The sequence below is a fragment of the Eleutherodactylus coqui genome, chromosome 12, assembly GCF_035609145.1.
Source record: "Eleutherodactylus coqui strain aEleCoq1 chromosome 12, aEleCoq1.hap1, whole genome shotgun sequence".
NCBI lineage: Eukaryota > Metazoa > Chordata > Amphibia > Anura > Eleutherodactylidae > Eleutherodactylus > Eleutherodactylus coqui.
The window spans coordinates 56,299,935-56,323,597 of NC_089848.1; positions in this window are offsets into that span (position 1 = coordinate 56,299,935).

The following is a 23,663-nucleotide window of genomic DNA, read 5'->3' on the forward strand; positions in this document are numbered from 1 at the left end:
GGATGACGGCGGTGATGTAACGGAGACAGCAGAGCCAGGAAACAATTTTGTGCAAGCCTGCTGTAACGCTTAGCTGCGTATTAATTAGGACTACTACCCCCAGCAGATAGATACTGTAGGCAGCGTATAATATTATGTATACTGTTTCCCTCTGGCGGGATGACGGCGGTGATGTAACGGAGACAGCAGAGCCAGGAAACAATTTTGCGCAAGCCTGCTGTAACGCTTAGCTGCATATTAATTAGGACTATTACCCCCAGCAGACAGATACTGTAGGCAGCGTATAATATTATGTATACTGTTTCCCTCTGCCGGGATGACGGTGGTGATGTAACGGAGACAGCAGAGCCAGGAAACAAATTTTGTGCAAGCCTGCTGTAACGCTTAGCTGCGTATTAATTAGGACTACTACCCCCAGCAGACACGCAGTAAACTGAAGACGGTCACAGGCAGCCCAAATATAGTATTTTTCCCCAATTTTTTTGAAAAAGCCCACTGCCTATATAACCTGTATATCTCTTTCCCTGCCTCACCAGTACTGGCCCTATACTCTGTACAATGACTGCAGACTGAGGACGCAATGCTCTGCACGCCCGATATACAAAAAAAAAAATTGTGCAACACTGCTAAAAGCAGCCTCAACAGTACTGCACACGGTCAGATGTGGCCCTAAGAAGGACCGTTGGGGTTCTTGAAGCCTAAAATCACTCCAAACGCTCTCCCTATAGCAGCTCCGGCATCAGCAGCACTTTCACTGATCTCTGTCAGAATGCATCTGTGGCGAGCCGCGGGAGGGGCCGATTTATATACTCGGGTGACACCTGATCTCGCCAGCCACTCACTGCAGGGGGGTGGTATAGGGCTTGAACGTCGCAGGTAATGCCTTCCCTGTCTTTCTATTGGCCAGAAAAGCGAGCTAACGTCTCAGAGATGAAAGTGAAAGTAACTCGAACATCGCGTGGTGCTCGCCTCTAATAACGAGCATCTCGAACACGCTAATACTCGAACGAGTATCAAGCTCGGACGAGTACGTTCGCTCATCTCCACTCATTAAGCATCTAAAAGAAGTCTGTAACTTGATTTTCTATTATTTATGGAATATATTCAGGCTGAGACTTTGTCAGTAAGAGTCTACAACATGTGCACAGCAAAGACTAGAATCTATCCTAAAGAGCGGTGCATAAATTTGATTTTAAACAGGAGATAACTTACTGACTGGTGGGGGTAGGACCACTGGGACCTGCCGTAATCCTGAGAATGGAATCCCAGCACATCTTAAGGTTTTGTGAGGGGTGGACATTTGTGCGCATCACAGCTCAATTCACTTTAATGGGACCACCACTTGAACTCGGCTATTTGTGACTGTACCACCGTTCTCAGCATCAACAGAGGTCCCAGTAGTCAAATCTCCACCATTTAGCACTTTTTTTCTACAGTTTATGTTGTGGCCTTGCGCGAATGTAAAAAAATCACAAATTTCCCCTATTATTTTGCACTCAAAACCCATTATGGCAAGGTGAAAACAGAACGTTTGATATCTTTGTACATTTAAAAAAAGGATAAACTAACATTTTGCATTGACATAAGTATTCAGTACTCAATACTTAGTTGGAGCACCATTGGCAGTGATTACACCCTCCAGTCTTCTTGGGTATGATGCCACAGTTTCCTCACCTGGATTTGGGGATTTTATGCAATTCTTCTCTGCAGATCCTCTCAAGCTCTGTCAGATTGGATGGGCACCATTTTCAGGTCTCTCCAGAGATGTTTTATTAGGTTCAAGTCAGGGCTCTGACTGAGCCACTCATTGACATTTACAGAGTTGTCCCTAAGACACTCTTGTGTTGTCTTGGCTGTGTGTTTTGGGTCATTGTCTTGCTGGAAGTTGGACCTTCTGCCCTGTCTGAGGTCCCTTGCGCTCTGGATCAGATTTTCATTAAGTATATCTCTATACTTTGCTCCATTCAGCTTTCCATCAACCCTAACCAATGTCCCTGTTCAAGCTGCTGAAAAACACCCCGCTGCATGATGCTGCCACCAGTTGGGATAGTATTGGACAGGTGATGAGCAGTGCCTGGTTTCCTCTAGACATAACACATCATTGAGGCAAAAAAGTTAATTCATGCTTCTACCACCATGTTCACATGAATTCCGGATTCGAGATGGTTGGTAAAGTCTGTCTTCTTATGATAGAAAATATGAAAACATTAAGACACTCAAAAACTCACCTATGTCCCATTCTGCTTAGTACTTTGGGGTCTTCATGTATGCAGTTTTTTGACATGATAAGTGCTGTCTTCTGAAAACAGCTTTTAAATTTACGGCCTAAACCTCATACTTCAGTATAGTTATACTTGATGGTTTAGATTAACCGGATGTACTTGTTCTTACAATGAAACAAAAATATATCTAAAAAGACATTCACGGTACAAGCATTGCAACTGAGCCCATTGCTTCACATTAGAGCTGTCAGACACAGTGGTTATAATCCTAATCATAATCCCATAATCTATACTGTTAAATCCATAGAAATAAAGTCAAAAAATGACCTGAAATAAGATTCCCAGCTGTCACACCGGAAACCAATGTCAACAAACCATGCGAAAGAGTGAGGTATGTGTTTGTAAAGAAGAACTCTAATGAGGGTGGTAATGAATACAGATAGCAGGATAGGAGCAGACAGCGGAGCATTATTAGTTGAAATATCTTCTTTTAATATTGTATGCTGATGATGTTTTTTGGAAACATGCCTACATTTTTCAGCGGTTAAGTGGTAGTCCCTTGCCAATGCAGACCTTACATTTACTCATATCAGCATGTTTAGAAAAAAGATTTTAGACCATTGAACTCAATATATCATAAAGTGCCTGGACTTATTGTACTTATTCCTTCCTTAGGATACCTGTAAGGCAATTATCCAGATTAGAGGACATTTTGCTGCAATGAAACTCTGAAAGATGTTACCAGGTAATATAACTATATCACGACACCGGGGTGAGAATGGGATCTTTTATATATCAGAAAAAAGGCTTAAACCCTTTCTTGGGACTTGATCTCTGTTTTAACCAACGCTTCGGTAGGCGTTTTGTAATTTTCAAATAAAGGGGAAAAACAGCTATTAATGTACTATAAAGGCCCATTTACACGCAAAGATAAGCGTTCAAAAGATTTGTTTTGATTGATTGTTTTGTATAAACTGTTAATGGACACTAATGTCCATTAGCAGTTTATTACCTTAATTTGCATGTAAATGAGTCTCCTGTATGCAGAGAAAAGCAGGTGGTCTGTTCTCTGCATTCAGCTCCTTTGTTCTGATGCATACAATGTAATCAGTAGTTCCCGTGGAGAATACAGCACCATGGACAGCAAACACAGCATGCGATTTGTGTTATCTTCTCTCCGGCTGAACTATGGATTTTATGCTCATCTACAAATCATTGTTCAGCTGAAGAGTGAAAGATGGAAGCATTTACACCTGACGATTATTGCTCAAACGATGGCTTTTGAACGAATTTTGAGTGATAATCATTGTGTGTAAATAGGCCTTAAGTAGTTAAACTATCCTTTGTATCACATTGTTAAAAATGCGGGTGGTGGAGGCTCTTTAATGGATGTAGCTCTGTGGTTAGTACTGTTGCCCTGCAGTGCTCAGGTCATAGGTTTATATGTGACCAAGGACAACATCTGCATGGAATTAGGAAAAACCATGCAGAAGTCATCCTTGGTCAGATTTGAACTTGGGCTCCAGCATTACAAGGCAACAGTGCTAACCACTAACTATGCTCCTTCTTCATTCTCCAGAGGAGAAGAACAAGTAGAAGAAAGATAAAGAGAACGTACAAACTCCATGCAGATGTTGTTCTTAGTCAGATTTAAATCTAGGACTACATCACTGCAAGGCAACAGTGCTAACCACAACAGCCACCATGCATCATGCTTCTCTGGAGGAGAATAAGGATTTGAATGAGAAGAAGAAACATAAAATGAACATACAAACTCGATGAAGATATTGTCCTTTCTCAGATTTGAACCTACAACTCCAGCGCTGCAAGCCTGACCACTGAGCCTCCACGCATCTTCCTTTTCTTGAGTAGGAGGAGAAAAAGAATAACTATGAGAAGAAGAAACACAAAAACAACCATAAAAATGCCATGCAGACGTTGTCCTTGATCAGATTTGAACCTAAACTCCATCACTGCAAGTCAACAGCACTAACCACTGAGCTACATCCATTGAAGAACTGCTGCTGCCACCTCCTCCTCTTCTTTTAAGGGATGTTATGACCTTCCGGTATGGCAGAAACAAGCCACCTGAGGATCGGGTTCTCACCGAACTGAATTTTTTTGCAAAGCTTGACCTGAATTCAAGTTCTACAGGTTTGCTTATCTCTAATTACTGGATAACTTGGTAGGTTTGCCATTGAGGAGACAAGTCAAGCTCGCTGTGGGGGTTGTAAGGCTATGCTCACACTGCAGAGTATCACCATAAGCAAATCTGCCATGGATTACTCAAAAAATATGCAACAGGAATAGAAAGCTGAACCTCTGCAGTACAATTCAATGCAGATACTTTGAGGCTTTTCCATTGGAATGTACTTCACTGATGAACATGCTGTGGATTTCAAAATCTACAGTGACTTGAAGTCATTGCTTCACACTGATATTCTTGTTGGTTTAAGGATGAGGTATAAAATATTCACATGCATTGCCACTAGGCTATAGGCAGATGCAGTGAAGATTTTGGTGTGGAAGCTGCACCTAAATCCTGAATGGTGGTGTTGTAATACTACATTTTCCCTGCAGCGGCCACATAATTAAAAAAAAAATCCAAAGTAAAAGTTGCCTCATGGGGCAAAGAATGTTAAAAGTAAAGTTAATGATCATAAAAAATTGTGACAAAAAATTAAAAACATTCAACAATCTTGACTTTTTTTTAAATACATCATTTTTATTAAGTACAAATTTCTAAACAGTAAAAACATAGATATGCTTTAAATCCCTGTAGTCGTGACAACAAATAAATTATCTTGTCTATTAAGGTACGTGGTAAGTAGCATAAAAAGGAATAAAAAAACAGAGAATTCATATATATTAAACATTAAAGTTCTTGGAGCCTAAAAGGATACTTATAAAATCTACAACTAAAACTAAATGATGGCTGACAACCTGATGGGGGGGTCAGCATAAAGGCTGACTTATCAGAATCAACTCCTGCTATATAGAAACTGTCAGCTCTTTGTGAAGGCTCTTTAACAAAGTTGTGATTTTTGCTCGGATGTGTCACGGCCACGGCGCGACTGAAAATTGCGTGAACGGGCGCACAAATCTGCCGCTTGTGCGCCTGTTCAGACGGCCCAGGTCCGGTATATATATGCCGAGCCCGGAATGCCATTAGACGGGGGAAGACAGATTAGCTCTGCTAAACTACCTCCCCCTTTCCGCCAATCGCCGACTCTCTGCAAGGGAAGGAGGCGGGACGGGAGCTAATGTGCTAAGCTCCCGCCCGTCTTCGCCCCTTGTCAGCTATCAGCAATGGGAGGGGGCAGGACAAGGCAGGAGCTTAGCAACTAGCTCCGGCCCCGTCCCTCCTCCTCCCATTGCAAACAGACGGCAAGGGGTGGAGAGGAGGAGGGAAGGAGGTGGGAGTTTAGCAGACATGCTGCTATACTCCCTTCCACCTCCCTTCTCCAGAAGCTACCATTGGCTCCCATAGGAGTCTATGTGAGCCGCCATATTCTGGCAGAAGATAGTTCCTGAACTATCTTTCCTGGCCATCGTAAAAGCGCCTGGACGAAGTGCACACCGTATGCGCTATCTTGGCCAGCCAGGCGCTTTTACGCCGCGGGAATACCCTCATCTGAACTGATGCTTTGTAAACCAATGCATTATATGGGCAGCATTTATCGGCCAGGCTTGAAAGTGTGGCCGATATAGGCTCGTGTGAATGAAGCCTTATACAGCTGATTTTGGCTAGAAAGACCACGGTCAACCAGACATTTACCCTGCAGTGGTTTAAATCCAAGAGAGGGGTGGGACCTGCTCAGTTGCACCATAGTAAGATCTGCTCTTACAGAGTGGCTCAGCATTTTGGCTCATAGAGGGGTCCAACTCAACAAAAGTTGTGCTATGCATTTGAATGTCGTATTATGGAGGTATTCTCCCATAAGTAATATATAGTGATGTATGGCGAAAGCTGCAGACAGTGGCATACCATGTGCTACATCTCCATACTAGCCGCAGCGCTAACATTATGCACCTTTAGGGTATGTTCACACAACAGAATCTAATACTGATTTTTTCCAAGAGGATTCCACCTCTAAAACCTGCTGGACATTTTGCCGATTACGAGTAATTACGATTTTGCCCATTTAGGACCCTTTCATACAGGTGTAAATGCATACTTGTTCACTCCTCAGCACAATGTATTAGCGCTATGAATGAGGCTTTTTTTGCGTGCGTATTGGTGCATTTTACTGTACTTTTTGTGCTCGTCATGCAGGTCATGTTTTTTTTGCACATGGGACACTATCACAGCCCAATTTAAATGGCTATTTTCCATAATGATTTCAAGATGTGTTCTTTTTCTCACGGAATTGGGCAGCGCATTACACATCCAGTTGCGCACTGTGCACACATTTGCATAGCCCCTATAGACTTCTGTTGGTACCTTTGGTGCACAAATGCGCACAAAAGTAGAGCATGCAGCCTTGTTTGTCACACATGCAAAATGCGCGTAGAAAAAAACGGAATGAAAATGAACTAATTAAAATCAATGGGTTCTATTTTTTGTGTATTACAAGTACACTCATGTGAAGGAGCCCTTCGGCTAGTTTCACATGGGCGAGAGCGATATCAGGCTGTGATTCACGGCCTGATATCTCACTTTCTACCATTAGAAAGCCCCGTCAATGCACGACGTTTTCATGTGAAAACACCCTTGCATCACAATGGGGAATCTCTTCATCCCATTGCTGTTAATGGGGCAGCAACAGCGGCAGCTCCATTGAAAGCAATAGAAGAACTCTGTAATCCTCTGCGACAGCAGCGGCAGGGGATTCCTTCATCCCAGCTGGGTATCCCTTCACCTCTGTTGCAGCTGAAGGGATTTGCCATAGGGATGAAGGATTCCCCTGCCGCTGCTGTCATAGATGATCACAGAGTTCTTCCATTGCTTTCAATGGGGCCGGCGCTGCTGCCCTTCCATTGAAAGCAATGGGAAATATCACAGAAAGATAGAACATGCTGCGATGTGTTTCTCGCATAGCATCACGGTGCCATGCAGGAAAACCTCACTCATGTGTATGACCCCATTTAAATGTGCGTCTCGCATTGCACAAATCTGGCTTGACTTTATCATCTGCGTGAAACCGGCCTTACAGGGCTAAATCCCCGTGTAAATTTGCGACAAAATCAGCTGCTGAAATTTGCAGCGTAGTCACAGATTCCTGCTGCTCTTTCTAGATTTGGATTCCATGCAGAAAAAAAATGTGTATCGTGTTCCTCGGCGCGAACGTCCCCTAACTCTTTAAACGAGTTTCAGTAAATTCCCTGCCATTGATTAACCACGGCATATCAAACTATTATTACAATGTATCAGAAAAAGTAAACGAGATTAAAAAAAACTTTCCCTTTCTATTTATATAAGGACACAAAAGCGCTACGCAAAACTAAAACAACCTAATGTACGCTTTCAAGATGCTCGGAGTGCAAGTTTTAATTATTTCACTAAAATATGCAGTCTCAAATTCACCTGAATTTTCATTAAACAGCTTAAATTTAATGTTTCCTTTTTTAACTTTTTTTTTCCTTTTAATCAGTCATTTTTGTGAGGATGTAACTGGATTTGATGACTGTCCCAGATTATATCCAACTGAGGAGTGGGTGTCTTTGCACCTGGCGCAGGGTACATAGCTTAACAATACATATCATTACATTATTTACAGCTCATTTTATTTTATTCATCATCACCAGGCTGCCGGTTAACTCTTCACCGACCGCCAGGAGAGTGTTACGCCTAGCACAGGATTACTGTATATTTTATGATTGTGGGGAGAACATCTTAAACTGCATTGTATTTCTAAATAGGGAAACATGTTCATTACAACAGGGATCAGCATCAGAGCTGCCTAATTCCTCTCCCAGGAAATCTGCTTCATAATTACATTCCTTACGACACTGCACTTGTACTTCTGCTGATAACACAGGTTGTGAAGGCAGCTCTGCACCGTACTCAATTAATGCACTGTCTTTTTAACTTCTTTTATTAGACTACATCCAGATCCTATGGGACTTAATGTCAAGCTGTTGGCAGTCAGAAGACCCATAGGGCATTGATTTTATGCAGTGTCAGCCTTGTCTTTAGTATACTGGTGAATACGAGATTATCTGACCCCCCCGCCAAATTAAATGCTGACTCAGCACCTCAAGTAATATGACAATATAGAATAAAATAGGGCATATAGAAGAGGAAGGAATAGGACATTCTACCCCCGGGCACAGAATAGGACTTTGTGGCTTGGGCCCGATTGGGTCAGAATATAAGCGTACAGCTGTTGCATAGGCGGGAAAGGATATTGTAATAGATAATCACACAGCAACGCTGACTCTAGATTTTCAATCTTTTAAAGCACCTACCAATGACTCTGCTTCTAAATTAATCAGCCTCAAAATTATCAGCAATTTAGCTGCATTTTGCTCATAATTAGCTTGATAAATTAGCATCTGCAATGGAAAAAACTTGACATCTTTTCTCGGATTCACAAAATGGTGCTTTCTTAGTAAATGATCCTTTCAATCAACATGTGGAAAATACAAAAACAAGGCTCATCAGGCAGGGAAAATATATGTATTAATATACATGATGAATGGATAATATTTACCGGGAAGATTGGTTTTAAATACTGGAAATTTGTAAATGAGTTTACCTGCAGAATAACATAGAAAAAAGCTTTAGAGCATTACATTTACTACTACTAATAGACATTATATCTATCTATATCTATCTATCTATATATATATATATATCTATAGATATAGATATATATATATCTATAGTGAAAATCTGGCTGTTTGTTCTTCGTAGGCGCCTACATGCCTGGATGTATCTAAACCAAACTGGAAATGCATACTCTTCATGACCAACTTAAAACACTAGGGGTGAGGGGGTGGGGGAGGTGCTCATAGCAACCAATCACAGCACAGCTTTCATTTTACTAGAGCAGCTTAAAGAATGATGCTTGGTTGCGACGTGCAACAAACCATTTTCTACACAGTTTCAATAAATGAGACCTATTGTATAATCTATGGTAAAATAAGATGCTTTGTGATTCAGCCTGGTGAATTATTTAGATGTGTGGTGGATCCAGAATGCCTCAGAAAAAAACAGAAAGTCATTTGAAAGCAAAGAAAGTAAAATTACTGCGAGCGAGTGAGACAAGGGAACAACGTGGATGGTGACTTAAAAATGAGCAGGAAAGAGACAAGACATCAAGGGCTGCAGAGACCCTGGAACAGCGTGAGGAGTGAATTCAAAAAAAAGGAAAGAGTCAGGACATCAAGGGCTGCAGAGACCTTAGAACAGAATGAGGCCCAAATTCAAATAAAGACAGTGCATCAAGTGCGGCAAGGCTCACGATTTGAAGCTGGGAGGTTTTGAATATGATGCTAACAAAGATTACAATCAACATTCAAATGTTCTTATTGAAGAAATGGACCAAATATGTAGCTAGTGTCACTCTAAGAGTGCTGTAGGAGTGCAAACCCAGGCAACACCGGGTATATAAGCTAGCATGATTTAAAAGTAAACTGGCAAATTTATCTAAAAGTGTGAGGTCACCAACTGAAACCAAACTTTTGTTTTTATTTCCTTAAAGCTGTATACCTTATGTAATAAGATATAGTGGATATAAAAACTTTAGAAACACTGTTAAAATGCCAGGTTTCTGTCATGTTAAAAAAATCCAACAAATATGAATCATTTTAGATTTATTTTTATATTTAATGGGACCCGTTATCAGTACAATTCGATAGAAAAACAAACTGAAATCATTTAGGGTTGATAATTAAAAATAACAAAACTAAAATAATGTGGTTACATAAGTGTGAACATCCTCCTATATTTGGGGGTGTGGTTGTGTTCAGAATTAGCCAATCACATTTAAGCTCATGTGAAATAGCAGTCAGTGCACCGTTACCATTATTTTCTGTGATTCTAATTTCCCCCGTATAAAGTTAAGCTCTTCTATAAGGATTTTCCTGACATTTTTCAGTAAAAGCCACAGGGGATCTGATTATTGAAAGGTTTCAGTCAGGAGAAAGGTACCAAACAAATGTCCAAGGCATTACATATACCATTGAATGGAGTGAAGATGGTCATCCAGAAGTGGAATCAAATTTGGCAAAACAGTGACATTACAAAGAACTGGATGTCCCTCAAAGATTGATGAAAAACAAACAGAGGAAAATTGGTCCAGGAGGCTGACACGAGGCCTACAGCAACATTAAAGGAGCTGCAGGAGTTTTTGGCAAGTACTAGTTGTGTAGTGTATGTGACAACCATCTCCCTTATTCTTCATATGTCTGGGCTGTGGGGTGAGGGTGAGGGGGCAAGATGGAAGCCTTTTCTAAAAAAAAAAATCCAAAACCTACATTGTTTACCAAAAATAACGTGTTATGGTCTGATGGTCGTTGAATGTTTTGACCATAATTCCAAAAGGTATGTTTGGTGCAAAGCCAATACTGCCATCACCAAAACAACACCAATCCACAGTGAAGCATGGGGGAGGCTGCATTATGCTTGGGACTGATTTTCTGCTGCTGGAAGTGAAGCTTTAGTCAAGGTGGAGGGAATCCTAAGACATCTGCTAAAAAGTTGAAGATGAATTGAAATTTCACCTTTCAGCACAACAACCGAAAGCATACCTCCAGATCAACAAAAAATGGCTTCACTAGAAGATCAAAGCTTTGGAATGGCCCAGCCAGAGCCCATTGAAAATCTGTAGGTTGACCTGAAGAGGGCGGTACACATGAGATGCCCTCGCAACAGATTTGGAGCGCTTTTACAAGGAAGAGTGGGCAAAGATTGCCAAGTCAAGATGTGCCATGCTGATAGACCCCTACCCAAGAAGGCTCAATGCTATCATAAAATCAAAGGGTACATCAACAAAGTATTAGTTTCATGGTGTAAATATTTATGCAGTCACATTATTTTATTTATTTTTCTATTTTTCCACCCCACAACAGATAACGGGTCACACTGGAGGTGCAAATAATTCTGAAATGATTTGTCTTTGTCAGATTTTTTAACAAGACACAAACCTGGTATTTTAACGGAGTTGTGTAGACTTGTTACATCCACTGTGTGTCACAAAAGTCAGATCTGTGGAGATTCAAAAGCTTTTTATTCTGTTTGCTAAAAATGCCGTGGCCAGATGTTAGCTATAGGTCAGTGGGGAATTATGAAGCGCACTGCACAAAATGTGTTTTGTTGCAATTTTTGTCCTCACTGTTGATGCCTTTTATGGAATTACGACACTCTTTTCAAAACATAACATGCTCTAGGCGTGGTGCTTTTTTAGGTGTTTTCCCACAAAATTCTTTATACAAAAATGTCTGAAAAAAACGATAAATCACAATAAAAAAAAGCGACCAAAAAAAGCAAAAAAAATAAAACTACGTATAAAGGAAATCTTAAAGGGGTTGTCTCGCGAAAGCAAGTGGGGTTAAGCACTTCTGTATGGCCATATTAATGCACTTTGTAATATACATCGTGCATTAAATATGAGCCATACAGAAGTTATTCACTTACCTTCCCTGCGCTGGCGTCCCCGTCTCCATGGCTCCGTCTAACTTCAGCGTCTAATCGCCCGATTAGACGCGCTTGCGCAGAAGGGTCTCCTGCCTTCGGGTCTGTTCGGCAGCAGCGGCGTTCTGGCTCCGCCCCCTTCTACGCGTCATTGCGTAGCTCCGCCCCGTCACGTGTGCCGATTCCAGCCTCCTGATTGGAGAACTTCTGTATGGCTCATATTTAATGCACGATGTATATTACAAAGTGCATTAATATGGCCATACAGAAGTGCTTAACCCCACTTGCTGCCGCGAGACAACCCCTTTAAGAGGTCTAAAAAATGTTCTAATGGTTGGTCACTTTCACGTGGCACTGTTTTGACCAGTACTTATGAGCCTGCTCCTGGGTTAAGCTTAGGCTCCTTTCACACTGCCTCTACATTGTACGTCCAAGGTTTCTGCCAAGAGGATTTCTAATGGCAACCTCGGATGTATACATTTAACAGCTGCCAACTAGTGGCATCCATCACTCATAGGCTGCCACTGCAGAAAAAGACAATAATGCACTATATACTTAATGTTTTTTACTTTTTTTTACTGAATGCCTCTGGGTGCAGCTTCCTGCGTTACTCCATGCAGTAAGTTAACAGCAACCTTGACGACTACTATTTGGGTGAATGGGGATATATTCATCTGCTTGCTGGTGCATACGGTAAACATACACTGCAGACACAGAGTGAAAAGAGCCTTACAAATACTGATGGGTGGAAGTGGCCAATGTCAGACTGTGATCAATCCCTCTGGGATCATTGCATTTTCTACTCATTAACCTGTCCAATTATTTCCATCAGGGTAGTTTAACACAGAGCATTTTTACTGTGTTTTCCTGGCAGATTTTTCAGCATTTTTTTTTTCCAAAACCCACTAAATCCAGAATTTAGCATGAAAGCATAAAGCCAAAACTGAAATATAAAATTCCGTACAAACATTCAAGTTTTCGTGGCATTTTTCTCCACTTTTGCAATTTCTGGGTCAGCGGCTTTTTTTGCTTCTCAAAATAATGCATGCGCTAGCTGTAGCACCTTTTTTCAGCTTTTTTTCCATAGACTTCTATATGGCCATAAAAATCCATGAAAAACACACGTAAAAATGGAGGACTAAAAAAGAACGCCAATGAAAAAACTATAGAGGGAAGTTATCAACTGATTTCCGCCAGGTTTTAGTCTAAACTGCAGAAACATTTGTTGCAAATTATCGCAAGCATCAATATTGTACAAAAATGGCACTTTTTGCAACGTACTTGTTTGCTGGAAGGGGCATGGCCTAAAGTTTTAGACAGATTTATTAAAAGCGGTATCCAGCAAAAGTATTCATCAGCTATCCGCAGGAACACTCATCACACATGTGCACCGCTGCTCCATTCACTTGGGGAACTCGCAGTGTGCCTTTCTCATGATCCCTTGGGTCCCCCCAGCTGGACCCCCCAGATTATACATTTATCACCTATCCTGTTTCAGTGGGATAATGCCTCTAATGGTAATGTAAGAAAAATCTGCAAGAAAATCGCGCAAATGTTGGCATGAATATAAGTCTGCTCATAGTAGGTAAGGATTTCAATTTTTGACTTTAGGACAGTCCATAATGTGCCATTTTTTGAAAAGGTGTGTGCCATTTCACTCCAACTAATGTTTTGTTTTAGAGTGACATAAAACACCGCTGTTTGACTGGTTTCACACAGGCGAGAATCTCACTCGCATTTTCGTGTGCTGCCTCATTGTATGTGGCCCGCCGGCCATGCATCAAATCTGACAGGAATTCTACTCACCCAGCCTGCAGCTCTAGTCTGATTGTGGCAGTGCAGAGTCTGTGACCGTTGACTTCTTCTCCCCGGCATAGGCGTGCGCAGTCTCGTACGTAGCGCAAACACCAAGGTGAGAGCTCAGTGGTCACAGGCTCAGAAGTGGCTGTCACTGCTGCTGAACAGGACCTGCAGCCTGAGTGAATGGAAAGTCTGAAGGGATGCTGCCTGGCCAGAGGCCAAAAGTGGAGATGCTATTGCTACTGGGACTACAATGGGGATAACTATTTCTACTGGGGCCAACATAGGGGAAACTATTACTACTTGGGCCGTTCTTAGGGTCACTTTTACTACTGAGGCCACAACGGGGGTACTAATACTACTGGGGCCACTATGGGGGACACTATTACCACTGAGGCCAATATGGGGAACACTATTACTACTGTGGCCACTATGAGGGTAACTGTTACTACTGGGGTCATTATGGGGATCACTTACTATAGGGGCCACTATTACTACTGGGCCACTATGGGGGACACTGTTACTACTGAGGCACCTATGGGGGTCACATCCTACAGAGGACACTATGGGGGACACTGTTACTACTGAGGCTAGTTTGGGGGTTGCTTACTACTGAGGCCACTATGAGGGTCACTGTTACTATTGAGGTCATTATGGGGGTCACTTTCTACTGCGGCCACTCTTGGAGTCACCAATACTACTGAGACCACAATGGGGGACACTATTACAACTGGGGCCACTATGGGGGACACTATTACCATTAGGGCCAATATGGGGAACACTATTACTACTGTGGCCACTATGGGGGACACTGTTACTACTGAGGCAACTATGGGGGTTGCTTACTACTGAGGCCACTATGAGGGTCACTGTTACTACTGGGGTCATTATGGGGATCACTTACTACTGTGGCCACTATTACCACTGGGCCACTATGGGGGACATTGTTACTACTGAGGCACCTTATGGGGGTCACGTCCTACAGAGGACACTATGGGGAATACTGTTACTACTGAGGCCAGTTTGGGGGTCGCTTACTACTGAGGCCACTATGAGGGTCACTGTTACTATTGGGGTCATTATGGGGGTCACTTTCTACTGCGGCCACTCTTGGAGTCACCAATACTACTGAGACCACAATGGGGGATACTATTACTACTGGGGCCACTATGGGGACACTGTTACTAATGTGGCCACTATGAAAAACACTGTTGAAACTGAGGCCACTCTGGGGTCACTGTTACTACTGGGGCCATAATGGGGGTCACTTACTACTGCAGCCACTATATGGGTCACTATTAATACTGGGGCCACTATGGGGGACACTGTTACTACTGAGGACACTATGGGGGACACTGTTACTACTGAAGCACCTATGGGGGTCGCTTACTACTGAGGACACTATGGGGGTCACTTACTACTGTGACTCCTATAGGGGTCACTGTTAGGTTTCATTCACATGGGCGCCAGTGCACTTCAGTTGTGCAAATACGCTGCATATTTGCATAACCAAATATCACTTACACCCGCACTTTGGCTGCTCTGGCAATTTTAATACACTGCACATTTGTGCACACACAAAAAAAGAATGCAGACAGGCTTAGGTCTCCTTCAGGCGAGCATATGCCCAATTGCGCACACCTCAGCGCAACATATTTGTGTTATGAACTAGGTAGATTTGCACATGTATCAGCGCATTTTAATCTACTTTTTTGCGCACGCAGGGCAGGCTTTTTTGTGCATTACCTGATTTAAAAAACTATTTAGCCTAATAAGGTTCAGATGTGTTCTTTTTTCACAGAAATGTGCAACCTATTGCGCATTTGCTCACCCTCTATAGACTGCTATGGGCAAATGCGCACAATAAAAATCAGGTCTTCTTTTTTGGGTCGAGCAAGAAATGCCCGTGCAAAATACTAAATTATATACAAACCAATTGATATCAATGGATTCTATTCTCTGCATATTGTGCCTGCAGATTTTGCGTACACAAATACGCCTGTATGAAGAAGCCCTTAATGAAATGATGCACAAATACACAGTAAATACTCGGGTTTCCTACTGCAGTATGTAAGGGCGAATTCAGACGAACGTGTATTTCTCCTCTTATGCGGCCATGATAATCGCGGACGCATAAGGGGACAAAACGAAACCCCTATTTTAACAGGATTTCAGTGGTTTCGCTTTCACTAGGTTTTTTTTCAGCCGTTATTTGTACGGGCGAGATAAGATTGGACATGCCCTATCTTTACTGCACATAATGAACAATACGTGCGGGAAAGATCGGGCAGCACCTGGCATGTAGTTTGAAAAACTGGCAAATGGAAAGAAATTCCTCCTGTTTAGGTGCAGCTATGCTCCGTGCCACCGAGCGTAGTTGCGCCAACGCTTGTCTGAATCTGCCATATTACACACCAAAATAGGCCATACTGCATATTTTTTCATGTGATAACGCAAATATGCTCATGTGAACAACAGTTTAGTTGTTCACGACACCACTGCAAATGGAGACAATGGTGGGTGTCAAAGGCAGTCACGTAATTGGCGCCGTGAGACCAAATGTCCTTCAGCCAAGCACCTAGAGATGGTTCCGACAGATACAGGAGCCTGTAATAATGGTGCCACCTGTCCGTGGATGGTGGACAACGAAACAGTTAGAGCTGCTTGTGCCTGTTGGACGATCCTCTCTACTAGTGGTCTGTCAAAGGCATCCTGAGCCTGGTCGCCTTGTGTACGCTCACACATCCACTGGTCCTAACACCTCCTAACAGTGTGGTCAGAATACCCCAAGCAGAGGTCAATTCGTCGATACGACCATCCAGCTTCTCACATTCCAATAATCTACCCCCTCTCAAACTTTATTAACTGGGCGAAATCTCTTTGATTGCATCGTAGAAGCGTCTAGTGGTCAACAAGGTCTATACAAGCGGAAAAAGAGGTCACTACATTAAAGTGGCCTCTGGGAGCCTTTTTATAGGCAAAGGGTAAAACAACTTTTAGGGCCTCAGGTTACAAGACCGTTCAACTAATCACACCACAACTCCAATAATTTGCATATCTGTCTGAGATGTAACTGCATGCCGAGTTTTGCAGCAAAATGACAACTACTTTTAGGGGGTGGATTTTGTTTTGACAAGGCGTGCATAAAATTAAGTGTTTGCAATTAGGCACATTTTCTGGAGATGGTACAAAGGTAGGACAAACATTTTTGGTTTTAGATTGCATATCTTGTCACAGCACACAATTTTTGGAGTACACAGTGCACCCTCTATGATGACATGTTTGCACGACAGCAATGGTTTGTTTCAACACTGGACAACGGTTGACGATTAGATGAAGGCTGGACTGATGTTGGCGGTATTAGCACTTGAGATGACAAGATATCACACTCAGCAGATGTGAAGAAAGTGGTGAAGGACTATGCTTCAATGTTGTTGGTCAATATGCACTGCCAGCTATGTATGTGCACATCTGTGAGGTGTCATTTATTGGAGTCTCCACACAGGTGTGCAGCTGTCTCACAACAAACTGCCATACTGAGTACTGCTGTATCCATAGCAACTGAGGCTGCAGGGGTTTGTGGAGGATGTAGTCCACCCATAATACATGACCACCAGCACCACCAATTCACAAGCCTTTTCAGGGGTGGATTCTCCAGCTGCACAACCATGTAAGGAAAATGGACTCCAATTTCCTCTTAGAATAACAGTCCTCATACAAATACCACAGCAGCAGACTTCCTTGGTGCAAAAAATGTATCCAAACTTTATTTCTCCATAGCAGGATAAAAATGACCACACGGCATTTCAACCAGTAGTTGGTCTTTCTCAAGCATGAATCACAATAAGACATACCCCCTTTAAATACTAAGGCCTTAGTCAGATGGGCGTTTTTACGCGCGATTTGCGCATGCGCATGCGTCCGGCGACTTTTTAAAACCATTGCTTTGCAATGGTATCGGACACATGAGCGCTTTTTATGCGCTCGTCAGATAAATTATAGAACAGAAATCGCAGATCGCACCTATCTGCGATCTGTGATTCCTGTTCTCTTCTCTATATGCGCTCAATGGGGCCGGCGGCAGCAGCGCCGACCCCATTGAGAACATATAGAAGACAAATCATTCTTCTCTGCCACAGCTGTAACAGCTGTGGCAGAGAAGAACGATGTTTGCCCATTGAATTCAATGGAGCCGGCAATACAGCCAGCTCCATTGAAAGCAATGGGCTGCCGGCGTGCGCGGGATGAATTGTCGGGAAGGGCTTAAATATATAAGCCCTTCCCTGCAATTCATCCAGAAAAGTGTTAAAATAAAAAAAATATTGGGTGTGAGTCAGACCTGCCTCTGACTGGCTCAGCGCTGAGCCAATCAGGGGGCAGGTCTGACTCACACCCCCTTCACACCCACTGCAGGCCGGCCGCGGGGAACTCCGGCTGCCGGGAGCAGGTGAGTATGTATATTTTTTTTATTTTAACACTTTTCTGGATGAATTGCAGGGAAGGGCTTATATATTTAAGCCCTTCCCGACAATTCATCCCACACTCGCCTGCAGCGCATTGCTTTCAATGGAGCTGGCTGTATTGCCGGCTCCATTGAATGCAATGCGCTGGACAGCTCCGGCCCGTTTCTAATGAAACGCGGCTAGGAGCAGATTTTCGGGCGATTTTCGGGCACCGGTCACGCGATTTGCGGATGTGCATCCGTCATGCGATCCGCAAATCGCGCGAAAAAACGCCCGTCTGACTTAGGCCTTAAACATGTCTCAATGCAACCAATCATTGCCTTTAGACATGTTTTAGTATTTAAAGGGGGTATGTTTTATTGTGATTCATGCTTGAGAATGACCAACTACTGGGCGAAACGTCACGTGGTCATTTTTATCCTGCTATGGAGAAATAAAGTTTGGATACATTTTTTTGCACCAAAGAAGTCTGCTGCTGTGGTATTTATATGAGGACTGTCCTGTGAACAGAGGGCGGAGATAAAAGCCGATAACTGACATTACAGGTGCTGTCACACTCTGCATGTAACTCACACGTCACACACAGAATGATGGACAAGTGGTCATTAGCACTTTAATGATAGTTATTAGGTCGCCCTGCTGCTGTTCTTTTTTCGTATTGTAGTCCACTTATTCTATTTATTAATTTAGTTGCCCGCCTTTGAACCCGCTCAAGTTCCAATATGTCCTTCTCAAAACTGTACACAATATTCCATGTGTAGTCTGACCAATGATTTGTAAAGAGGAAGAACAATGTTCTCATCATGTGCCATTAGACCTTTTTTAATGCCCCCCATGATCCTATTTTCATTGACAGCAGCTGCCTGACACTTGTTGCTCCAATTAAGTTTACAAGTACTTCTCCATGTCAGTTTTAACCAATGTTTTCCCATTTAGGCTACATTCACACAGGCAAGCTCAATATCGGGCCGAGAAGCTTGGCCCGCTTTCATGCTTGCCAAAGTGCAATTTTTATGGCGATACAAAGCAATTTTGATTAAAAAGCGCATCACGTCGCTTCTGAGAAATTATGATAGGATTGCAAGTGTTTCCAATTGACTTCAATAGGAAACATCGCATTGTACTCGCATGCTTATTGCATAGCATGTGAGTGTCATTCGATGTCTTTTAAGGCCCCATTAAAAATAATGGGCGAGGCGTTCTGAGGACGCCCACAAATAGAACGTGCTGCGATTTTGTCTTTCCTCACTCATGTGAGTGAATCCATTCAGAAAGTAGATTGAACATCAACTGATCTTCCTTGTGCTATTGAAGGAAAAAAAGAATGCAGGCAATCTATAAACAAAGATATTGTGAGAGAACAGTTAGCTAACTTAAATGAACTCAAGTCTCCAGGTCCAGATGAATTACATCCTAGGACACTAAAGGAAGCAGCAGAGGTAATTGTTAAACTACTTGCTGTAATCTTTGAAAAATCATGGAGAACAGGAGAAATCCCAGAAGATTGGGGAAGGGCAAATGTTGTCCCTATCTTCAAAAAAGGGAATAACATGGACCCTGGAAATTACAGGCCTGTGAGCCTGACTTCTAAATCTTTGAAAAAAATTTAAATGGCTTGTATGCAAGTACTTGGATGTGAATGGAGTAATTAACCAGAGCCAGCATGGGTTTGTAACAAATAATTCATGCCAGAGTAATCTAATTTCCTTCTATGGCAGAATCACTGACTAGGCCCAGTGTGGTTCAACCTTTTTTTTATAAATGATCTGGAGGAGGGAATTGAGGGGAAACTGATCAAATTTGCAGATGACAGGTGAAAGCTAGGAGGGATATCTAACATTAGAGAAGAGAGAAAGGATTCAAAAAGATCTAGAGAAGTTTGAACAGTAGGCAGCAATTACCAGAATGGCATTTAACAAGGAGAAATGCAGGGTCCTGCATCTGAACAAGAAAAATGAAAAAAGCACTTACTGAATGGGAGGAATTGGGCTAAGCAGCAGCATATGTGAGATAGCCTTGGGTATACTAATAGATCACAGACTTAACATGAGTCAACAGTGTGATGCAACAGCAAAAAGGCAAACACAATTCTGGGATGTATTAAGAGAAGCATAGAGTCTAGATCACAGGAGGTAATCATCCTCCTCTACTCTGCTTAGTCAGATCTCATTTGGAATACTGTGTCCAGTTCTGGGCACCCTAATTAAAAAAGACATCGACAAACTGGAACAAGTTCAGAGAAGAGTTACCAGGATGGCGAGCGGTCTACAAATCATGTCCTATGAATTATGGTTAAAGGATCTGGGAACGTTTAGCTTGCAAAAAAAGAGACTGAGAGGAGACTTAATAGCTGCCTACAAATATCTGAAGGGCTGTTACAGTGCATAGGGATCAGCCCTATTCTCATTTGTACAAGGAAAGACTAGAAGCAATGGGATGAAACTGAAAGGGAGGAGACACAGATTAGATATTAGAAAAAGCGTTTTGACATTAAGGTGATCAATGAGTGGAACAGGTTACCACGGGAGGTGGTGAGTTCTCCCTCATTGAAAGTCTTCAAACAGAGGCTGCACAGACATCTGGCTGGGATGATTTAGTGAATCCTGCATTGAGCAGGGGGTTAAACCCAATGACCCTGGAGGTCCCTTCCAACTCTACTATTCTAAGATTCTATGATTTCATATTCGTGCGAATTTTGTGCGCATCGCAAAAAAACGTGTATGAGAATATCATTTGTGTGAATAAGCCTTTCATGTGTAACGGTGACATATATTTTCCTTGCCCATGTGCACAACTTTACAATTAACAGTGTTAAACCTCATATGCCACTTCTCTGCTCTATCCCTCAACTAATCCAGATCTGTTTGTAACCGCATGCTGTCCTCTCTTGTGTTAATTACTTTACATAGTTTTCTATCATCTGAAAATATTGATATTTTACTGTGCAATCCTTCTACCAGGTTATTAATAAATATATTTGAAAGAATGGGGCCCATTACTGCCCCCTGTGGTACACCACTGGTAACGGTGACCCAATCAGAGTATGTAGCATTATAATCACCCTCTGCTTTCTTTCACTGAGACAGTTACTTACCCACTTACACAAATACTTTGAAGTCAAAAAATTCTCATTTTAAATACCAACATTTCATGTGGCACAGTATCAAACACTTTGGAAAAATTAGGGTACACAAGATCCAATGACTCTTGGTCCAGTCCAGAACTTCACTCCTCGTTGAAACTGATCAGATTGGTTTGACAGGAGTGACCCCCTCATAAACCCATACTGATATGGAGTTATAAAACTATTTTCTCTGCGGTGCTCCAGGATTGGATCCCTCCGAAACCCAAAAAATATTTTACCCACAATAGAAGTTTGTCTTACCAGCCTGTAGTTTACAGATTCGCTTTTTGACCCTTTTTTGAATATTGACACCACATATTCTATGCGCCAATCTAGTGGCACAGACCCTGTCACAATGAAGTCCTTAAATATAAGAAAGCGTACTGAATGTGGCCTCCTTCTGTTACAATAGGCGCAGATCATCCAAGAAGTCATCCATCTTCATCTTCAGGAGATTCAGGTACCAATCCATATTGAGAGTCCCTGTAATAAGCACAGGTCCAACAATGGCTCCATGCATGTATCCTAGCTGAAGGAGGCCATTTGGAGTATGCCTTCCTTACTTGAGTCATAGAAGCAGTCCCACTGGACTTAGATGCAGAACACAGATTTCTGTTTCTCACATGCTACTCTTCAACTTTGCACTTGGGTTTTATTCTCTATCTCTTACAGGGGCCACAACACAAAATTAAAATCCATGTTTCAGGGCCTCCAGGGCCTGTGTGCCATATCAACATGTAGCACATCCATGCCTTCCTATTCAAGCATGGTATTGTTATTTCAATATAGGACAACCAGTATTGAGATGCTGTGCTGGATCAGTCTTTTTCACTACACCCCGTAAAAATCACCAAATTAGGCCTCAAATGTGCATGGCGCTCTTTCTCTAATGAGCCTTGTCCTATCTCCATATAAAAAGATTAGGGCCACATGTAGGAAGACCAGGAAACACGACATAATAATTATATAGCTGTATCTTCAAAGTGGCACAGTTTTGCACAGAATTGGCATATCTGGAAAAAATTGCAATCTTCATGTTGCAAAAATCTCTGCACATTAATTTCTGCAAAATATGTCTGGAGTCCAAATGCTCACTACACCCCTGTAGGAATGCTTTAAGGGTTTATTTTACAATATAAGGGTCACTTTTGGAAAGTTTTCATGAGCTCTGAAAAATGCAATAAGGCACCTGAAAATTATTCTAGATACATCTGTGCTCTAAACACTGACCAGACCTCCTCCTCTTCTGACCCTGCCGTGCACCAGACAGCAGCTTCTAACCACATATGCAGCGTTTCCAATGCAAACTGTGGGCTTTTGTCTCCCATTACCCCTTGCGAAACTCAAAAATGTTGGGAGAAAACAACATATTATTGTAGAAACTTTATTTTTAAATTCTAATGGGCCAATATTTAAAAATTCCGAGAAACACCACTGGGGTCGAAAAACACTCAATACAACATTTAATAGATTAATTGAGGGGTATAGATTGCAAAATGACATCTTTCAAAATGGAGTTTCTTCTATCTTGGCACCTTGAGGGCTCTACAAACCTGAAAAACAACCTAAAAAGAAAAAAGACCACAAAATCTAGGTGCTTCTTCATTTGAGAATTGCTTCACAGCCAGATTGCATTCTGGGGCCGCATATGGGATATTTCTAAAAGCCTCAGAATCGGGGTAATAGATAACTTTTGCTGTAAAAATGGATTAAATTTGAAAATCTGCAAAAAAAATGAGTATGAGTGAGTCCTTTCTGGTGCCATATTTGATAGCGAAAGACGACTGATTTGCTTAACACTATGCTATCACTATATTCCACCTGTTTTGGTGGTCGTGTTTTTTTCTTTCATTTCTATCAAATGTAATCAAAAGAATTATAGGAAAGAACTAATTTTAAGCATAAATGTATTCTATAACCTTTAACATAGAATTAGCCATATCTGTTCTGTGAGATACCACATTCTATGAACTTAACTTTACTCCATCGTTAGTGTTAATGAAGCTGTAACTGAAAAGCAAATATGCCTTCATTTAAAGTTGCACCTACTACAGTTTAGAATATCCACCCCAGTAGGGGCACAAGATAAAATCAACATCTTAACAGCTTCAATTTCTATTAATGGGATTGTACTTTCAGTGCATGGTGCATAAAACCATTATAATACTCCTATTACGGCCCACACATATTACATTATTTATCAACATTCTGAGTACTGCAAAATTCTATTGCATTTTCTGGAGTCTTTTTTTTTCTTTTGCTCTGTACAACAGAAGCTGAAGGTAATTGACCCTGGTCAATCTGTAGTGAAGTAAACGGGAAAAAAATCGTAAAATATTTTACTACGGTTTTGCCATTTAAAACAATCGGCATAGAATGATACAAATTTACCAAAAACTGACTGGTTGTGTAGGAAAAAAAAAATTAATTCAATGCATTCGAAAAAAAAATACAACAAAAGGTAAAATAAACAG